Below are 9,657 nucleotides of genomic sequence, written 5' to 3'. Positions count from 1 at the left end.
CTGGACAATAACTGGAGAGTGCTTCTAGCTCTAAAGTTTTATTCTAAGGGCAGTCGCTGTTAATGCTTTTAACTAACATTTGCAAACATCCTTTTCGCAGCCATTGAGTTAGGATCTGTCACATACATCTCTAATTTTTCAAATAGGTGTCAAGACAAGATGCAGTGAAGAATTAAGAAGGTGATTTTATTCAGGTTATTGCAATAAGGGGAACACTCATTCATGAAAAAATGCATCAAAGGAAAGGAGGGGACCTGAGGTTGTACAGAGGCAGGTAGACCAAGGAGTCAGCTCCAAGTCTTACAGGAGTCATACGAAAGGATTATCTGGGCATATTCAAAGGCAGACGTGGTAGTCCTTTGCAGTTACCCATTTCCAGAACACAAAGGGGAGGGATTTCTGAGTGGTTTTCCAGCAACATAAGGCTAAGGTAAAGTTGAATATTGTCACAGGGGCTACATATTTCTGTGATGTACAAATATATAACCAAGGGGTCTCAAAAACCACAAAATAAACATGAAAAATCTTCCCGAAGTATCAATTTTTACTTGAAATTATGAGGCCAGAATTATTATTTTATAGAAAACAAACACCTAAATAAAAGAATGAAAATATTTATGATTTTACCTATAAAATCTTCTAAGAGATTTCATCCTTGAAATAGGCCCCCCTCTCTCTCAACCACTTGGGTACCTCTGTAGAAAAGTCTGAGCAGCACTGGTCATTTATTCTCTTATTGAATTCTCACAACTCTTTAATAAAACATGCATTTTTTACCAAAGCTTCATGGAAATGATGTTGCTTTGTGTCATGTTTTGTTTCTTCATGTGCCTCCATAACTGTCTTTTTTCTAACCTCAGACTGTTTTTAAAAACAAACTTTCTATTTTGGAATATTACAGACACATTGCAAGGACGGTACAGAGTTTCTGTGTGCCCTTTACCTGTATACCCAGTTTCTGCTAATGATAGTATCTTACAACCATGACATTGGTCAAAACGAGTAAAATTAACATTGGCCATTACTATTAACAAAACGACAGGCTTGATTTCCATTCTACCAGTCTTTCCACTAATACCATTTTACTGTTTCAATATCCTAGCCACAATTCCACCTTGAAGTTGACATAAGTGCCTTTTGATTGACTGAAAGAACCTTTCACGAGGACTACGAAGTGCCAGGCATTGCCCTGTGTCTTGGGAAGTTAATGAAACCAACACTCCTGGGTTTGCAAGCATCTGAAGGACATAGTGGGGGAAGTGGCTTGTTGTCCACTCTGTTCTACACAAGCATGAGGAGTCTTCATTACCTAGAACTGTATATTTGGATCTGGAAACAGGTATGCCAGCTCTGGTACACACCCTCAGGTCATCAAGTAGAGGGGCCTCAGCACTGTCCCCCAACTCCGGGCAGCAATTCTGAGCTCATGATGTGACTTCCATTAGTCTGCGTTGGGCTGCCCCTCTGGAGCCCAGTGATGAAAGGTTAGCACCTTTGAAATCAGATAAAGGGCGTCAAGCCACAGCTGTGTTTGTTTTATAAATTAAAGAACGGAATCATTAAAATGACTGTTTTCCTGAAAATAAAGAGATTAAACAGGTCTCGGTTCTCCCCTGCTGCCTCCCTTGTCTTTTTCCAATTTGTCTCCAAAGGACTCCAACTTCACGTTAAAGAGCAAAGAATTATCTCTGTTTCCATCTTGGGGGCTGGGCAGGCTCCGTAACAATTATAATTCTTATCTGAACCCCCTGGAGGCAAGGGGGTCGCTGAAGCGGAATTCTTTCCAGGGTTAACTGCCATTCAAATGGAAACCGGAGAATAACTGAGCTTGCTCCTATAATGCTGGGGGACCCTCAAGAAGATTCTCAAACTGCCCTATATGGAACCTTTCCCCTAACCCTCTTCTGTGAAAGGTTTGATGCGCATTAAGGATTTAAGATTTGAACACAGAAAAGGGGGAAGAGGAGAAAATAAGCACATGAAAAGTGCTTAGAAAATCACCTGGCACTCAGTAAGTACACAATAAATATTAATTATTTTACTGTACTTAAGATGCCCATGAGAGACACTTGTACTTAATTAGGAAGGCAATGGGAATTTTTAGGGTTTTTTAGGAGGATGGCATGGTTAGATCAGAGTGGCGATCCTCAAGGAACTAACAAACTAGAAAGGTCTTAAGTAACGCACACATAACAAGATAGAAAGTAGTGAACACAGTAAGTATTACTAATTATGCAAAGCCTCTTTACCTGCATGATGTCATTTTATTCTCATGTCAAGCCTACTCGGTAGCCATTATTTTATCCCCAATACACAGATGGAGAAACAGATTAAGAAACTAGTAAAAGTAGAGCTCTGAGCCCAGGTGGTGTCGACGCCTTCTCTTCTCCTACCTCCCAACCCACTCCACACGCAGCTTCATCACAGTAGCGGCCACGTGTGCTGCAGTTGCTGGTGTCTCTCTTCCTACTACACCAGGAGCAGTTGAAGGGCAGAGTCCAGCCTTGGTTGGGTAGCTCAGCTGCTTTGAGCATCATCTCAATACACCAAGGTCATGGGTTCAAGCCCTGTCAGGGTATGGGGCACATATAAGAACCAACTAACGAATTCATAAATAAGTGGAACAACCAATTACTCTCTCCCTTCCTCCCTTCCTCTCTCTCTAAAAATCAATAAATAAAATTTAAAAAAAAAACAAGAGCAGAGTCTTTGTCTTCTCAAAGATGTAACTTGAGGGCTAATACAGAGCCTGACTTGTGTGGATATTTAATAACAAAGATATAAAATAAATACAGGAAAGGACTTGAACCCCAGGCATCCCTGCCTAAGAACTCCTTGTGTCCTTGGTGTGTTTACTAAGCTTCTGTTTCCTCTTCTGGGACAAAGGGTGAACCTGTGGCCTATTTTACCAAAACATCATGGACAATTAGCAATGGGAATGCTAAAATGCTCAGAGAATGCAAAAATGCAGCCAATGAAATTGTGGTCAGTTCCCTGACCTCTGTAATGAAAAAAGATCCTTAATTTTTGAAAATAAAGAGCTTTCCCCTTCAAGCCAGCATGGAAGTTGTTGTACTACATGAGAAAACAAGGAGGCAGCCCAGGAGACGAGACTGAAAATAATAGACATTAAGCCTGATGGTTTCAAGAATCAATCTATAAAGACAGTGCACTGTGAGTCATTCCTGTGAACCATGTGAGACTTAGAGAATTGGGGGAAGCCTCACCCACTGTCCCTCACCCAAAAAAGAAGAAAAAGAAGTGACGCTTGCCATTAAAAATAATAACAACAGCCTGCCCGGGCGTGGCTCAGCGGTTGAGCACCAACCTACGATCCAGGAGGTCTCAGTTCGACTCCTGGTCAGGGCACATGCCCAGGTTGCAGGCTTGACCCCCAGTCGGGGGTGTGCAGGAGGCAGCTGATCAATGACTCTCTTAACATTGATGTTTCAACTGTCTCTCTCCCTCTCCCTTCCCCTCTCTGAAATCAATAAAGATATATTTAAAATAATAATAATAACAACAATAATAAGCCTGTAGCATATGCAGTGAACAAAAGAAAATTACCTCTCCCAATAACATTAACAAAATGGACTTTTACAATTGATATTAAAAATTCTTATGTGAAGAGCCAACACGGAGCCCTTGCTCAATTTCTGGAGCTCCCTCCAGGCTTCTGAATTGTCCATCAAAAAATACCTAAGGAGAAATAAGAGAATGAGGAAAATTACTAGGCCCCTTTGTATGGTTAAAGAGCAGTACAGCCCTACATTTTAAAAGTACTAAATGGGCTCAAAGGGAAAGACCAAGCAGGCCTCAGAGAAGTCCTCAAGGCCAGGCTAAGCTGGGCCAGCATCCCCTAGGGAGCGCGCAGCCTCAGCTACCAGAAGCTGGGTGGAAACAGAGAGTAGGTCCCCTTCATTTCTTTTGTTTCTTTGTTTTAAATATATCTTTGTTGATTTCAGAGAGAGGAAGGGCGGGGAGAGAGAGAGAGAAACATCAATAATGAGAGAGTCACTGACTGGCTGCCTCCTGCACGCCCCGGACTGGGGATCGAGCCTGCAACCCGGGCACGTGCCCTGACCGGGAGTCGAACCATGATCTCCTGGATTCTAGGCTGATATTCAACGCCTGAGCCACACCCGGCTGAGCCCCTTCATTTCTTTCTGCAACACTTGACCCCCCTCCCTGGGGCCTGTATTATTAAATGATGCAGAACTTCTCTTTCCTCTGGAACTGAGCTCAAGCTGGGCGATTTCTGGTTCCCACAGGTGTGTGCAAGTTTGAACCACTCTGGCGGCTGTGAAGGCTTCAGGTGGGGCTTTGGAACGAGAGCAGGGCGGGTGCCTCTCTGCTTGTGCTGTGCCCCAGGAGGTAACCCCCTCTCTAGCTCCCCCAAAGGAAGTAGGCAGTTGAACTAAATGAGGTGGATTTTAGCTGAGCCTTTCACATTTGTTTGCTTCTCACCTATTTTCAAGCTAATGTTTTAATGTCAGCTTTGAAGCGTAACTGACAAATAAAATTGTGAGACATCAGAAGTGAACATCATAGTAATTTGACGTGCATATACATTGTGAAAGGGTTCCCCCACTTGTTAGTTAACACATCCAGCCCTTCCTTCCTTCCTTCCTTCCTTCCTTCCTTCCTTCCTTCCTTCCTTCCTTCCTTCCTTCCTTCCTTCCTTCCTTCCTTCCTCCCTCCCTCCCTCCCTCCCTTCCTTCCTTCCTGGATCCTAGGTCGATGCTCAACTGCTGAGCCACGCCTGGCCAGGAGGACTGTTTTATTTAAAGTAAATCAAAGATAACATGTCATTTCAGCCCTACAGACTTCAATATGCATCTCAAAAAAAAAAAAAAAAAAGCTATTTCTTACAGAACCACAACACTATTATCATGCCCAACAAAATAAACAGTAATTATTTGGTATCCTCTAATACTAAGCCTTTCCCTCTGACTATAGGAAATGATACCTCAGGGTTAGAATAAGAGCTAAAGAGAAGGAAAAGCCCCTCCCGGCCCCTATGCTGTTTGCGGGGGAAGAAATCCTGGCCACAAGCTCATTCCAGAATCTCTGCCTCAATCCACCATCTTTGGTTTTGCAAGGTGGATATTTCCCATAAACAACTGCCTTTTGGTCTTTCACAGATGTGGATCTTCTTCTATCCCCCAGCCCCTAAAGCAGCCTCTAAAACAAAAGCTTGGGCTTTTCAGCTACAAGAGTGTTGTCAAGCCCTGGCCGGTGTTGCTCAGTGGTTAAGAGCGTCGAGGTGCGCACCAAAGGGTCTTGGGTTCGATTCCCAGTCAAGGGCACATACCGGGTTGCAGGTTTGATCCCAGGCCCCAGTTGGGAAATGTGCAGAAGGCAACCAATCGATGTGCCTCTCTCACACGGATGTTTTTCTCTCCCTCTCTCTTTCCCTCCCTCTCCTCCTCCTCCCTCCTTTTCACTCTCTCTAAAAATCAATGGAAAAAATATCCTCTGGTGAGGATCAGAATCATCTGGAAGGCTTGTTGAAATACAGATTCTGGGCCCTAACCCCAGAGTTTCCAGTTCAGCAGGTCTGGGGCAGGATTGAGAATATGCATTGCTAACAAGTTCCCAGATGATAAGGATTCTGCTAGTCCAGGAACCAAACTTAGAGAGCCAATCTAGAGCCTGCACGGCTGCCCTCCACTTAATGCCAGCCTGTGGTTGCAGCAGCACCTTGTGCTGGGAGCCGTCTGTGTGCAGGGAGGGACCTGGGATCTCTTTATTACCCTGAGTTATTCTCACTGCTGGCACACTGGGTCTTGATATATCAGTTCCCACTAACTGGGTTTCTGCTACCTTTTTACCCAGTAACTAGTGCATGGCCTTGCTTGGCCATGACTGGGTTCCTTGCCTTCATTCCTTAAGGGACCAGAATTCTCAACCTCCAACTTCAGTCTCTTCTGGTCGAGTGAGCTCACACCAGGTTCATGACTTGTCCCAGGGCTTGGCTGAGTTTCTCCTGGCCTTTCCAGGCCACCTCCAACAGTTGTGAGGAGACATCCTTTCCTTTTGTCTACCCAGAGCAGCACCTTTTTTGAATTCACACAGAGGTGCTGTGCCAGGCCCTAATCTGGTTGTCTGTCAATTGCTTGCTTCACTCTGATTCTTGGATTCAGCCTGGGCTTTTGAATAATGAGTCCTATCTGCCCCCACCTCCAAACAATTCTCATTTCCCGATCCTTCCCAGTCCCAACCCTTGCCTGAGCCTACGGTGCACGTGCTTTCCAGCTGGCTCCTTCCCAGCCGAGGTCACACTGGGGCTGCCCACCCACGTTTTGTCAAAGCCCAGGTCTGAGCCAGGTGGGCTTCCAGAAAAACCACAGCCCTATCCACCGGCTGGCTGTACAGAGGCCAGAAAGAGCTGAACCAAGCTGTCTTCACCTTATTTGTCCATGAAATGTAAGTACATTCAAGATCTGGACCCCAGAAGTTATTCAAATTAAAGCTGACACGATGGTTCATGAACCAATGGCCTATCCCAAGCAGGTGTGATGGTTCTCCTGAGATCAGGAACCTGCCCCAGGACACATCCTCACCCTAGCAGCACCTACTCTGTTACTCAGAATAGCTGTTGTTCCCAAGTAATCAATGCTGGGCCTTGTTTTCCTCCTTTGTTAGGGGGGTTGGGTCACAGCTGGGGCTCAGAACCCTTCCTACACCAAATCCCCAGTTGGCCAGCCAGTTAGTGAGCCAATGTCAACAGACACATTAACCCCCAGAGGAGGGCTCATGGACAAAAACTAAGAAAGCAGAGGTGATGGGTGGGTGCATCCATCCATCCAACCAGTAAACATTCACTGGGGGCCTACGAAACCAGGGTCTGTTCTAGACACTGGGAGCATCACAGAGAACCAAATAGACAAAACCTTTGTCCTTGTGGGTGTTACATTCTGATGAAGGAGACAGATAATAAACAAGTAAATAAGTGAAAAAATATACAGTAAAATAAGGCCCTAATATAACACTGTATTAGAGTCCAAACAACACAACTGTGTAAAATGTGGGTTATTGGAAGATCAATGAAATGTTAGGGTAACCCACTACCGAGGACAGAAACCAATTGCCAATCAAATGCTCTTTGCTCCAGTTAAAGCAAAGTGAGTGTGCTACTTGAAGGGCCTCCAGTGTAAGTAACGTAAGAAGAAAACACAAAGAAAAAATAATAAAAAGAAATCAGGAAGATATAAAATGTTGGGGGGGAGTGAAAATTTTAAATAGCTTGATTTGTATAATAAGTAGAATGTCTCACTAAGAAAGTAACCTGGAGGTGGGGGCACAACGCCCCCAATACCCACAGAGAAACCCAGAAACGCTGAGCAGCTGGAAGGTGCCAAAAGTGAAAGCGAGGAGAGGGAGTGCCTCTGAAAAGAAGGCAGTGAAAATTCAAGGATTCGGTCTTGAAGGAACCAGGAACAGATCCTCTACTTGATGTATTTTCTGGCATCCCTTCAGATAGAGAAGGAAGGGGACAGTCCAGACAGGTGGAGCAAGACAGATGACTCAGAGGTGAGAAAAACCACCTTGTTTTCAGAGGATAAGGTTTTTCTTGGCTGGGTCTTAGAAGTGCAAGAGTTAAGCTGAGCCAGAGAAAGAAGGACTGGGGAATGAAAAGTGTGAAAAATCAAGATCAGGAAGAATGATTTTAATTTTGGCTAGAGGCCCTCGAATGGCATCGCAGATTAGAGATGGGGAGTGGTATCCACAGCTGCATAAGAAAGCCTGGCAGGAGGCTTCTGCAGTCCTTGTGTGCTGTGAGCACCCTGGCCCAGAGCTGGCTGGGGAGAGGGAGAGGCTAGAGATGGTGGCAGCCTTCGGGGGGGCCCCTTTGTCTCTCTAAAGATGTGTGGGAGGCAGCAAGTGCCAGAGGTTTACTTAACTCTGAAGCAGCTCCCCTGTTGCTGTTTATGCCTCTTCCTTAATGATACGGTGAGCTCATGGCCCCAGAGGTGCCAGGAATGAATTAGCCGTTCGGCTCACTTCAGCATTAGGAGAAACCAAGGAGTGTCCTGCAGTAGGTAGGTCTCAGCTGTATGTCTGGGGACGGCCAGATGACAACACCACATGCATATGGTTCCTGCCCTTCTGAAACCAGCTACCTACCACGCCAGCTCTGATGGCCGAGCAGGAGGTGCAGGGAGGGGATTAGGCCACTGGGAGGGAGAGGCCAGTGGCTGCTCAGACCACCAGGGAATTAAATGTTCCACTCCTCCTTGGAGGAAAATAATCCAGTAGATTCATTTCCTCTTTCTTTTCTTTTCTTTTTTCTTTTCTTCTTTCCTCCTTTCTCTCTCTCTTTCTTCTTTTTTCTTTCTTTCTTTTTACTACCCTTGTTTGCTATGGTCACAGACTCTCCAAGGAGAGATCTTTTAAACTCCCTCTTTCTTTTCTATGTCTTGGCTCCTCCACTAGTACTAAATGACACATGCGAATATCCCATCCCACACAAATCTTCATTCCTAACCAGCTGTCCCTAATCTCCCACTGGCTCTTTCTTAGGGGGTCTCTTGACTCCCCACCTTTCCACAGTAGCCTGTAGAAACCTGCTCCATTGTCCATTTATTCTGAATTTTCCCCTCAGTTTAACCCAAACCCGCTCACGCTACTTGACATCCTGCCTCTCACTGCCTCGCCTCATCCCAGGCTTTCACACAAAGGGGAAGGGAGAGCACGTCAAGTCCATGCATGCCATTTGGTCATGCCAGTCAAGTCCTTATCATCTGGTCACGCCACCTCTTCCAGGCCCCTGCCACTTCCTGGTTCACATGTTCCTCTTTTCCCTGTTATCCTCGGTGACCTCAACTTTCATGTCAATGACCTATCTAGTGCCCTGACCACCCTCTTCTGTGCTCTCCTCCACACTGGTGACCTTTGTTCCACAGTATGGTGGCCACAGCTGGACCACATTTCATGGTTCTGCCTTCCCCAAAGACCTTGAGCATGCTTCTGTCATCTCTTCAAAACCAGGGCTTTCTCACCTGCCAACATTCCCCACTTTCCTCACCCCTCATGAATTGGCTCTTTGTTCCCATTGGTCCTCTCATTTCTTGACCGTTTATAACTCACACAGTCTAATAGCCCCCTTTGGTCTACATTTTCAACACACACACACACACACACACACACACACACACACACACTCACATGCACAGCTTTCTGGGGTCTGCCATGCCCTCTCTTCTAGTCTCCTTCCTCCCATCAGCTAGCACTGCTAAACCAGAAGAAAACACTCTCTATGCAAAACCACTTTCTCTTCCAAAATGATAACAATATCTATTGTGTGCTGTGTATAGGCCAGGATTCTATTCTAAGCACTTTGTATGGATTATCTCATTGAAACCTCCTAATAACCCATGAGATAAGTGCAACTATTACCCCCACTTTACATATAAGTAATCCCAAAGCACAAAATAAAAAGGAGCTTGCCCAAGATCATACAGTGGGAGGCAAGATTGGATTCAAACCTAGAATCTACTGTGCTTTACTGCCACCAACCAATTCTCACCCGCCAAGTTACACAGAACAGGCTTTGGTTTTACTAAGATTTTTACGGCAGTATTCTTGTACCTAGAAAACTTTTGTGATTCATTCTAACTTGTATAGTGCTTCATTCGGTGGAGGCACTCAATA

This window comes from Miniopterus natalensis, chromosome 8 (genome assembly GCF_054644295.1).
Source record: "Miniopterus natalensis isolate mMinNat1 chromosome 8, mMinNat1.hap1, whole genome shotgun sequence".
Taxonomy (NCBI): Eukaryota; Metazoa; Chordata; class Mammalia; order Chiroptera; family Miniopteridae; genus Miniopterus; species Miniopterus natalensis.
This window is presented reverse-complemented; position numbering follows the sequence as displayed.